The 8,627-nt window shown below is 47.4% G+C and overlaps 1 long non-coding RNA gene across 7 annotated transcripts in view; it reads left to right on the top strand.

Annotated features, from left to right (window-relative positions):
* LOC308187225 overlaps positions 1-5,353 on the top strand; it is a 69,178-nt gene extending 63,825 nt beyond the window's left edge. For 6 of the 7 annotated variants that reach the window (XR_013944530.1, XR_013944531.1, XR_013944532.1 and 3 more), the window contains one exon: positions 5,155-5,353. This is a non-coding gene — a long non-coding RNA (uncharacterized lncRNA). Of the gene's footprint in view, positions 1-5,007 lie in introns of all 7 variants that reach the window. The other variant, XR_013944535.1, reaches the window with a different exon arrangement.
* The last annotated feature ends 3,274 nt before the right edge of the window (positions 5,354-8,627 follow it).

An 8,627-nucleotide genomic window follows, 5' to 3' on the forward strand; every position in this document is an offset into this window, starting at 1 on the left:
GTTTCTATGTAAGCTTGCGCCGTTAGAGGGGTGTGGCCCTGTACATGAGGGGCCTAGGATGATTCCTAGGATTGTTATGAGGATGGCAGCGGTTTTGGTGATAAGGGGTATGGTTATTGGGGGGGTTTTGGTTGGTGTGATGAAAGAGGTAATGATTATTCCTGCTGTAATGCTGCCTAGGGCGAGTCGGGTTAGGGGGGCGGTGATTAGTGGGTTGTTTTCGTTTATTGATACTACTGGGGGGATTCGGGTTTGTCCAGCTTGGACTAGGATGGTTATGCGGATGCTGTAGGTTGCGGTGAATGCTGTGGCTATAAGGGTTAGGAGTAGGGCTCAAGTATTTAGGTATGATGTGTTTAAGCTTTCGATGATGAGGTCTTTTGAGTAGAATCCGGCTAGGAATGGGGTTCCTATCAGCGCCAGGTTTCCGATGGTTAGGCAGGAAGTAGTGACTGGGAGTATTTTCTGTAGGCCTCCTATCTTTCGGATATCTTGTTCTCCGTTTAGGTTGTGGATGATAGACCCTGAGCATAGGAATAGTATGGCTTTAAAGAAGGCATGGGTTGAGATGTGTAGGAAGGCTAGTTGTGGGAGGTTTAGTCCGATAGTGACTATTATTAGTCCTAGTTGGCTGGATGTTGAGAAAGCAATGATTTTTTTGATGTCATTTTGGGTTAGGGCGCATGTGGCAGCGAATAGGGTTGATAGAGCACCTAGGCATAGGCAGGCAGTTAGGGCTGTCTGGTTGGTGGCTAGCAGGGGGTGCATGCGGATGAGCAGGAAGATTCCGGCTACTACTATGGTACTGGAGTGCAGTAGGGCTGATACTGGGGTGGGGCCTTCTATTGCTGCGGGCAGTCATGGGTGGAGTCCAAATTGGGCGGATTTTCCTGCGGCTGCGAGGATTAATCCTATGAGGGGGAGGATTGGGGTTTGGTGGGGGTGTACGGCTTGTTGGATCTCTCAGGTGTTGAATGTTGAAGCTAGTCATGCTATGCTCAGGATCAGTCCGACGTCTCCGATTCGGTTGTAGATTACGGCTCGTAGGGCGGCGGTGTTGGCATCTGCTCGGCCTTGTCATCAGCCGATGAGAAGGAAGGACATGATTCGTACTCCTTCCCAGCCTACGAATAGGAGGAATATGTTGTTTGCGGTTGTTAGGAGGAGTATGGCGACTAGGAATGTCAGTAGGTAGGTGAAAAATTTTGTTACGTATGGCTCTGAGGCCATGTATCATATGGCGAATTGTAGGATTGATCATGTTACAAATAGGGCGATTGGAAGAAATGTTATTGAGTATTGGTCTATTTTTAGGCTCAGGGGGATTTTAAAGTTTATAATGAATTTTCACTCCCAGTGGCAGGTGACAGATTCTACTCCCGAGTAGATGAATGCGGTTGTAGGGGCTAGGCTAATTAGGAATGCGGTTTTAACAGCGCGGGTGGTGGCTTGTGGGGTGTTTTTAAAGTTTTTAAATAGAAATGGCAGGATGATTGGGGTTAGGAGGATTGTCAGCGTGAGTAGTGTGAGGGAGTTGATTAGTAGTGTGGGGTTCACTCCTTTTACTTGGATTTGCACCAAGATGGGTGGTTCCTAAGACCAGTGGATTGCTGTTATCCTTTAAAAGTAAGGGGGCTGAGGTTTTAGGCTCAGATGTAAGAGTTAGCAGCTCTTGTTGGTTAAACCCTCCCCTCGGCAGGTAAGAAGGTTTGAACTTCTATTCTTAGAATCACAGTCTAATGTTTGGTTTAAACTATACTTGCATGAGGGGATTCCGGAGATCAGTTCGGGTTTGCGGATTAGGAGGAATATTGGGATAATGTGGAGTGTTATGAGCAGGTGTTCTCGCGTGGTTGAGTTTTGCATAGATGTGATGTGGGAGGGGATTGAGCCTCGTTGGGTCATTAGTAGTATGAATAAGGTGTAGGAGGCGGTTAGTAGGGTTGCGATTCCTGTTAGGATGATCGTGAAGGCAGATCAGTTGAATAAGGTGATTATAATGGTTAGCTCTGCTATGAGGTTTGTTGTTGGGGGTAAGGCTATGTTTGTTAGATTGGCCAGCAATCATCAGGTAGCTATGAGTGGTAGGAGAGGTTGTAGGCCTCGTGTGAGTAGTAGAATTCGGCTGTGCGTACGTTCATAGTTTGTGTTGGCTAGGCAGAATAGTATGGAGGAAGTTAGTCCATGGGAAATTATTAGGATCATTGCCCCTGAGAATGATCAGTGGGTTTGGATTATTCCTGCGGCGATAACTAGGCCTATGTGGCTAACGGATGAATAAGCGATTAGTGATTTTAGGTCTGTCTGTCGTAGGCAGATTGAGCTAGTCATTAGGGCGCCTCATAGGGCCAGGGTTAGGAAGGGGTAGTGCAGGAGGTTGGACAGTGGGCCCATAAATAGAGTGACTCGTATAATTCCGTATCCTCCTAGCTTTAGTAGTAGGGCGGCGAGGAGTATTGAGCCTGCGATGGGTGCTTCTACGTGGGCTTTTGGCAGTCAGAGGTGTAGGCCATATAGTGGGGCTTTTACTATGAATGCTATGAGCAGTGCTAGACCTGATAGTATTCCTGTCCATGAGGTGGATAGGGTTGGGTGGGTTAGTTGTAGGGTTGGCAGGTGCAGGGTGCCAATTTTCACGTATAGGTGTATGATTGTGATTAGCAGGGGTAGAGAGCTTACTGGCGTGTAGAATAGCAGGTAGATGCCAGCGCTTAGGCGTTCTGGTTGGTTCCCCCATCGGGTGATTAAGATTAGGGTGGGAATGAGGGTTGCTTCAAATGAGATGTAAAATAGTGCTAGTTCTGTGGTGGAAAAGGCTAGTAGGATGAATGGCTGGACTGCGACTAAGGTTGAGATAAAGATTCGTTTGCGTTGTAGGGGTTCTTGTTGCAGGTGGTTTTGGCTTGCTATGATTATGAGTGGGAGTAGTCAGCAGGATAGTACTAGGAGGGGGGATGAGATTTGGTCAATTCCTGTTCAGTTGGATAAAAATTTGTAGGGGTAGTAGGTTGGGATTAATCACTGTAGGCTTAGGGCAGCGATTAGGAGGCTGTATAAGGTGGTGTTAGTCCATAGAAATTTTGGTGGAGACAGCAGGGCTGTTGGAAGAAGTATGATTGTGGGTAGGATGATTTTTAGCATTGCAGGAGGTTTAGGTTGTGTAGATGGTCGGAGCCATGTGTGCGGGTGGAGGCTACTAGGATGGCCAGGCCTGTGCCCGCCTCACACGCTGAGAAGGTTAGCATGAGAATTGGTACCATGGTGAATGAGGAGACTTGGTTTTCGATGGATCATATTGATAGGCCTACGAATATCGATAATATTATGCTTTCAAGGCATAGTAGGGCGGATACTAGGTGGGTTCGGTGGAAGGCTAGTCCTAGTCCGCTGAAAATGAAGGCTGAGTAGAAGCTTAAATGTAGGGGCGACATAAGAAAGTTACAGGGTTGGCTGTAATCTGCTGGGTCGAAACCAGCTATCTTTTTGGTTAGACTAACTTTCTGTTATTCTGCTCATTCTAGGCCCCCTTGAATTCACTCGTAGGCCAGTCCGAGTGTTAGGAGAAGGAGGATCACTACAGTTCAGGTGAGGGTCATTAGGGGGGATTGGAGTTGGACGGCTCATGGCAGGGGGAGTAGGAGGGCGATTTCTAGGTCGAATAGGACGAACAGGATGGCTACTGAGGAAGAATCGGACTGAGAATGGTAATCGAGCAGATCCAAGTGGGTCGAATCCACATTCGTACGGTGAGAGTTTCTCTGAGTCGGGGTTTATTTGGGCGAGTCAGAAGTTTAATGCGGTTAGGGCGGCGCTTAGGATTGATGATAGGGCGAATATGAACATGAGTGCGTTCATTGCTCTCCTCTGGGTTTATACCAGATTCTAGAGATTGGAAGTCAATTGTAATTAATATACTAGAAGAGCAAGATCCTCATCAGTAGATGGTTATGTAGAGGAATAGTCAGATGACGTCTACGAAGTGTCAGTATCAGGCTGCTGCCTCGAATCCGAAGTGGTGGTCTGATGTAAAGTGGAACTTGATCAGTCGGAAGAGGCAGACGGTCAGGAAGGAGGATCCGATGATTACGTGGAGTCCGTGGAATCCAGTGGCAACGAAGAAGGTAGATCCGTAGACGCTATCGGCGATTGAGAATGGGGCTTCGTGGTATTCTATTGCTTGTAGGGCTGTGAAGTAGAATCCCAGGAGGATCGTTAGGGTTAGGGCGTGGATGGCGTGTTTTCGGTTTCCTTCTGTGATGCTGTGATGGGCTCACGTTACGGTAACGCCTGAGGCTAGTAGGATGGCTGTGTTTAGTAGGGGGACTTCTATCGGGTTGAGTGGTTTAATTCCTGTTGGGGGTCATTGGCCTCCTAGTTCTGGGGTTGGGGCCAGGCTCGAGTGGAAGAACGCTCAGAAGAACCCTAAGAAGAAGAATGCTTCGGATGTGATGAAAAGGATTATGCCGTATCGTAGGCCTTTTTGGACTGTGGGAGTGTGATGGCCTTGGAAGGTGCTTTCTCGTACAATGTCTCGTCATCATTGGAGTATTACTAGGAGTATTGAGATGAGGCCTAGGGTTAGTAGTATGGATGAGTTGTAGTGGAATCACATGATTAATCCTGAGGTTGTGAGTAGGGCGGCGGCTGCCCCGAAGATTGGTCAAGGGCTTGGGTCAACTATGTGGTATGAGTGTGCTTGGTGTGCCATTAGATGTTTTCTTGTAAGTATAGGCTTAGAAGGAGCACGAAGACGTAGGCCTGGATTATGGCTACTGCTACTTCTAGGATGGTTAGGAGTAGTAGGATGATTATTGTTAGGATGGATACTGCAGGAAGGGTGGGTATTAATGCAATGGAGGCTGTAGAGATGAGTTGGATGAGTAAGTGTCCTGCTGTAAGGTTGGCTGTAAGGCGGACTCCGAGGGCTAGGGGGCGGATTAGTAGGCTGGTTGTTTCGATCAGGATTAGTGCGGGGATTAGGGGTGTAGGGGTACCTTCGGGTAATAGGTGGGCTAAAGAGGCTGATGGTTGGTTTCGTAGGCCTGTTAGTAGTGTGGCGAGCCATAGTGGGAAGGCTAGGGCTATGTTCATAGATAGTTGGGTGGTTGGGGTGAATGTATATGGAAGGAGGCCTAGAAGGTTGATTGTAAGAAGTATGATTATTAGGGATGTAAATATTATGGCTCATTTGTGGCCATTTTTGTTGAGTGGGACTATTAGTTGTTTTGTGATTAGGTGAAGGAGTCATGTTTGGATAGTAGAAAGGCGGTTGTTGATTCATCGGTTGTTTGGGGACGGGAATAGTAGGGTTGGGAAGAGTAGGGATAGTAGGATTAAGGGGATGCCAAATAGATTGGGGCTGGAAAATTGGTCAAAGAAGCTTAGGTTCATGGTCAGGATCATGGTGTGGGTTTGGTAGTGAGGGAGGTCTTATTTGATGGGGGGTTGGTTGTGGTGAAGGCTAGTAGTTTTGGTTGGATGAGGAGTGCTAGGGTTAATCAGGTTATAATTATGATTGAAAATCATGGTGCGGGGTTAAGCTGTGGCATATCATTAAGGAGGGGGAAGTCCCTCTTTGGCTAGCTTAAAAGGCTAGTGCTGTTGCATAGCTTCTTAATGATTAGGATGATGATAGAAGGGACGATCAGGCCTCGAAATGTGGGAGTGGGGTTGATTCTACTACAGTAGGTATGTAGCTGTGATTAGCCCCGCAAATTTCTGAGCATTGTCCGTAAAAAATCCCAGGCCGGGTGGTAATGAATGAAGTTTGGTTTAGTCGGCCTGGGATTGCGTCTGTTTTAACTCCGAGCGTTGGGACTGCTCAGGAGTGGAGTACGTCTCCTGCAGTAATGATTACGCGGATGGGGGATTCTATTGGGATAACTACGCGGTGGTCAACTTCTAGCAGTCGGAAGTGGCCGTTGGGTAAGTCTGGGGTGGGCACTATGTAGGAGTCGAAGGATAGGTCTTTGAAGTCTGTGTATTCGTAGCTTCAGTATCATTGGTGGCCGATGGCTTTTAGGGTGAGGTCTGGTTCATCGATTTTGTCCATTATGTAGAGGATTTGTAGGGATGGGAGGGCGAGGAGTACCAGGACGATAGCAGGTAGGATTGTCCAGATCAGCTCTACTTCTTGGGCGTCTACAGCATTGGACGAGAGTTTTTCTGTTAGTATGTGGGCTAAAAGGTAGAGAACTAGGCTGCAGATAGCTAGGGCAACGATTAGGGCGTGGTCGTGGAATTCAACGAGTTCTTCTATGATGGGTGATGAGGCGTCTTGGAATCCTAGTTGGGAGTGGTTGGCCACATGAGATGTACAGGATTTTTACCTGTGATTTAGTCTTGACAAGGCTATGTAATTGGTTTACTAACATCTCATAAGAAAGAAGCATGAGCGGTTAATGCAGTTGGCTTGAAACCAGCATGTGAGGGTTCGATTCCTTCCTTTCTTGTACTTGGACGAAGGCCGGTTCCTCGAAAGTATGGTATGGGGGAGGGCAGCCGTGGATTCATTCAACGTTTGTGGTAGTTAGTTCTGGTTGTAGGACTTTTCGTTTGGCCGGAAAGGCTTCTCAGATGATGAATATTAGTATGATTACGGCTACTATTGAGATTAGGGAGCCGATGGAGGAAATGGTGTTTCATAGTGTGTAGGCGTCGGGATAGTCCGAGTATCGTCGGGGTATTCCTGCTAGGCCTAGGAAGTGCTGGGGGAAGAACGTTAGGTTTACTCCTGTAAATATTACCCCGAAGTGGGCTTTTGCTCATGTTTGGTGTAGGGTAAACCCAGTGAGTAGTGGGAATCAGTGAGTAAATCCTGCTAGAATGGCAAAGACGGCGCCTATGGATAGGACGTAGTGGAAGTGGGCAACTACGTAGTACGTGTCGTGCAGGGCGATGTCTAGGGAAGAGTTTGCAAGAACGATTCCTGTTAATCCTCCGATGGTAAATAGGAAGATAAATCCTAGAGCTCATAGTATTGGGGGGGTCTCATTTGATTGTTCCTCCGTGCAGGGTGGCTAGTCAGCTAAATACTTTGATTCCGGTAGGGATGGCAATGATTATAGTGGCTGATGTAAAGTAGGCTCGGGTATCAACGTCTATTCCTACTGTAAACATGTGGTGAGCTCAGACGATGAATCCTAGGAAGCCGATGGATAGTATGGCTCAGACTATTCCCATGTAGCCGAAGGGCTCCTTTTTGCCTGAGTAGTACGTGACTACGTGTGAGATGATTCCAAACCCCGGTAGGATCAGAATTTAGACTTCTGGGTGTCCGAAGAATCAGAATAGGTGTTGGTACAGGATTGGGTCTCCTCCTCCAGCGGGGTCGAAGAATGTGGTGTTTAGGTTTCGATCAGTTAGTAATATTGTAATACCGGCGGCGAGTACGGGGAGTGATAGAAGGAGTAGGATGGCGGTAATTAGTACGGATCAGACAAATAGTGGGGTTTGGTATTGTGAGAGTGCGGGAGGTTTTATGTTGATGGCTGTGGTGATAAAGTTGATGGCCCCAAGGATGGAGGAGATACCGGCTAAGTGGAGTGAGAAGATAGCCAGGTCTACTGAAGCTCCGGCGTGGGCAAGGTTACCTGCTAGGGGAGGGTAGACAGTTCAGCCTGTGCCGGCGCCAGCTTCTACAGTGGATGAGGCTAGTAGGAGGAGGAATGATGGGGGGAGGAGTCAAAAGCTTATGTTGTTTATTCGCGGGAATGCTATGTCGGGGGCACCGATTATGAGGGGGACTAATCAGTTGCCGAATCCTCCGATCATGATGGGTATGACTATAAAGAAGCTTATTACAAAGGCGTGAGCGGTAACGATTACATTGTAAATTTGGTCGTCGCCTAGGAGAGTTCCTGGTTGTCCTAGTTCTGCGCGGATTAATAGGCTGAGTGCGGTGCCGACTATTCCTGCTCATGCCCCGAAGATGAGGTACAGGGTGCCAATATCCTTATGGTTAGTGGAAAATAGTCATCGGTTGATGAAGGTGACGGGTAAGATGGCTGAGTGTTGAAGCGTTAGGCTGTAGTCCTTTTTACAGAGGTTTAATTCCTCTTCTTATCGGCTCTGTAGTGAAATTCATGTTGAGTTGCAAGCTCATCGATGCGCACTAGGGTGCGTCAGGGTCTTTGTAGGCAGAAGCCAATTGGTTTAGGCATTTAGCTGTTAACTAGAGTTTTGTGGGATCGAAGCCCATCTGTCTAGGGAGGCTTTAGCTTAATTAAAGCGTCTGACTTGCATTCAGAAGATACAGGTTAATATTCTGTAAGTCTTAATGTGCAGAAACTAAGAGGGTTTAACTCTTATTTAAGGCTTTGAAGGCCTTCGGTTTGGGGTGTTATCCTAAGTTTCTAGACAATGGCATGTATTATTGGGGACAGGGGAAGTAAGAGGATTGATAGTGAGGCAAGGACCGCAGTAGGTGTGCTTGGGGCTTTGCTAGTGTATCATTGTTTTATGTGGTTAGAGGAGTTGGGGGGAAGGGTAATTGTTGAGTGGTATGCGAGGCGTAGGTAGAAGAAGAGGCTGAGCAGTGATAGCATGGCAATTGCCATGGCTGCTGGTGTTATTTCCTGTTTAGTTAGTTCTTGGATGATAAGTCACTTTGGTATAAAGCCTGTTAA

The sequence above is a fragment of the Anser brachyrhynchus genome (genome assembly GCF_964034855.1).
Source record: "Anser brachyrhynchus genome assembly, contig: SCAFFOLD_227, whole genome shotgun sequence".
NCBI classification, from domain to species: Eukaryota; Metazoa; Chordata; class Aves; order Anseriformes; family Anatidae; genus Anser; species Anser brachyrhynchus.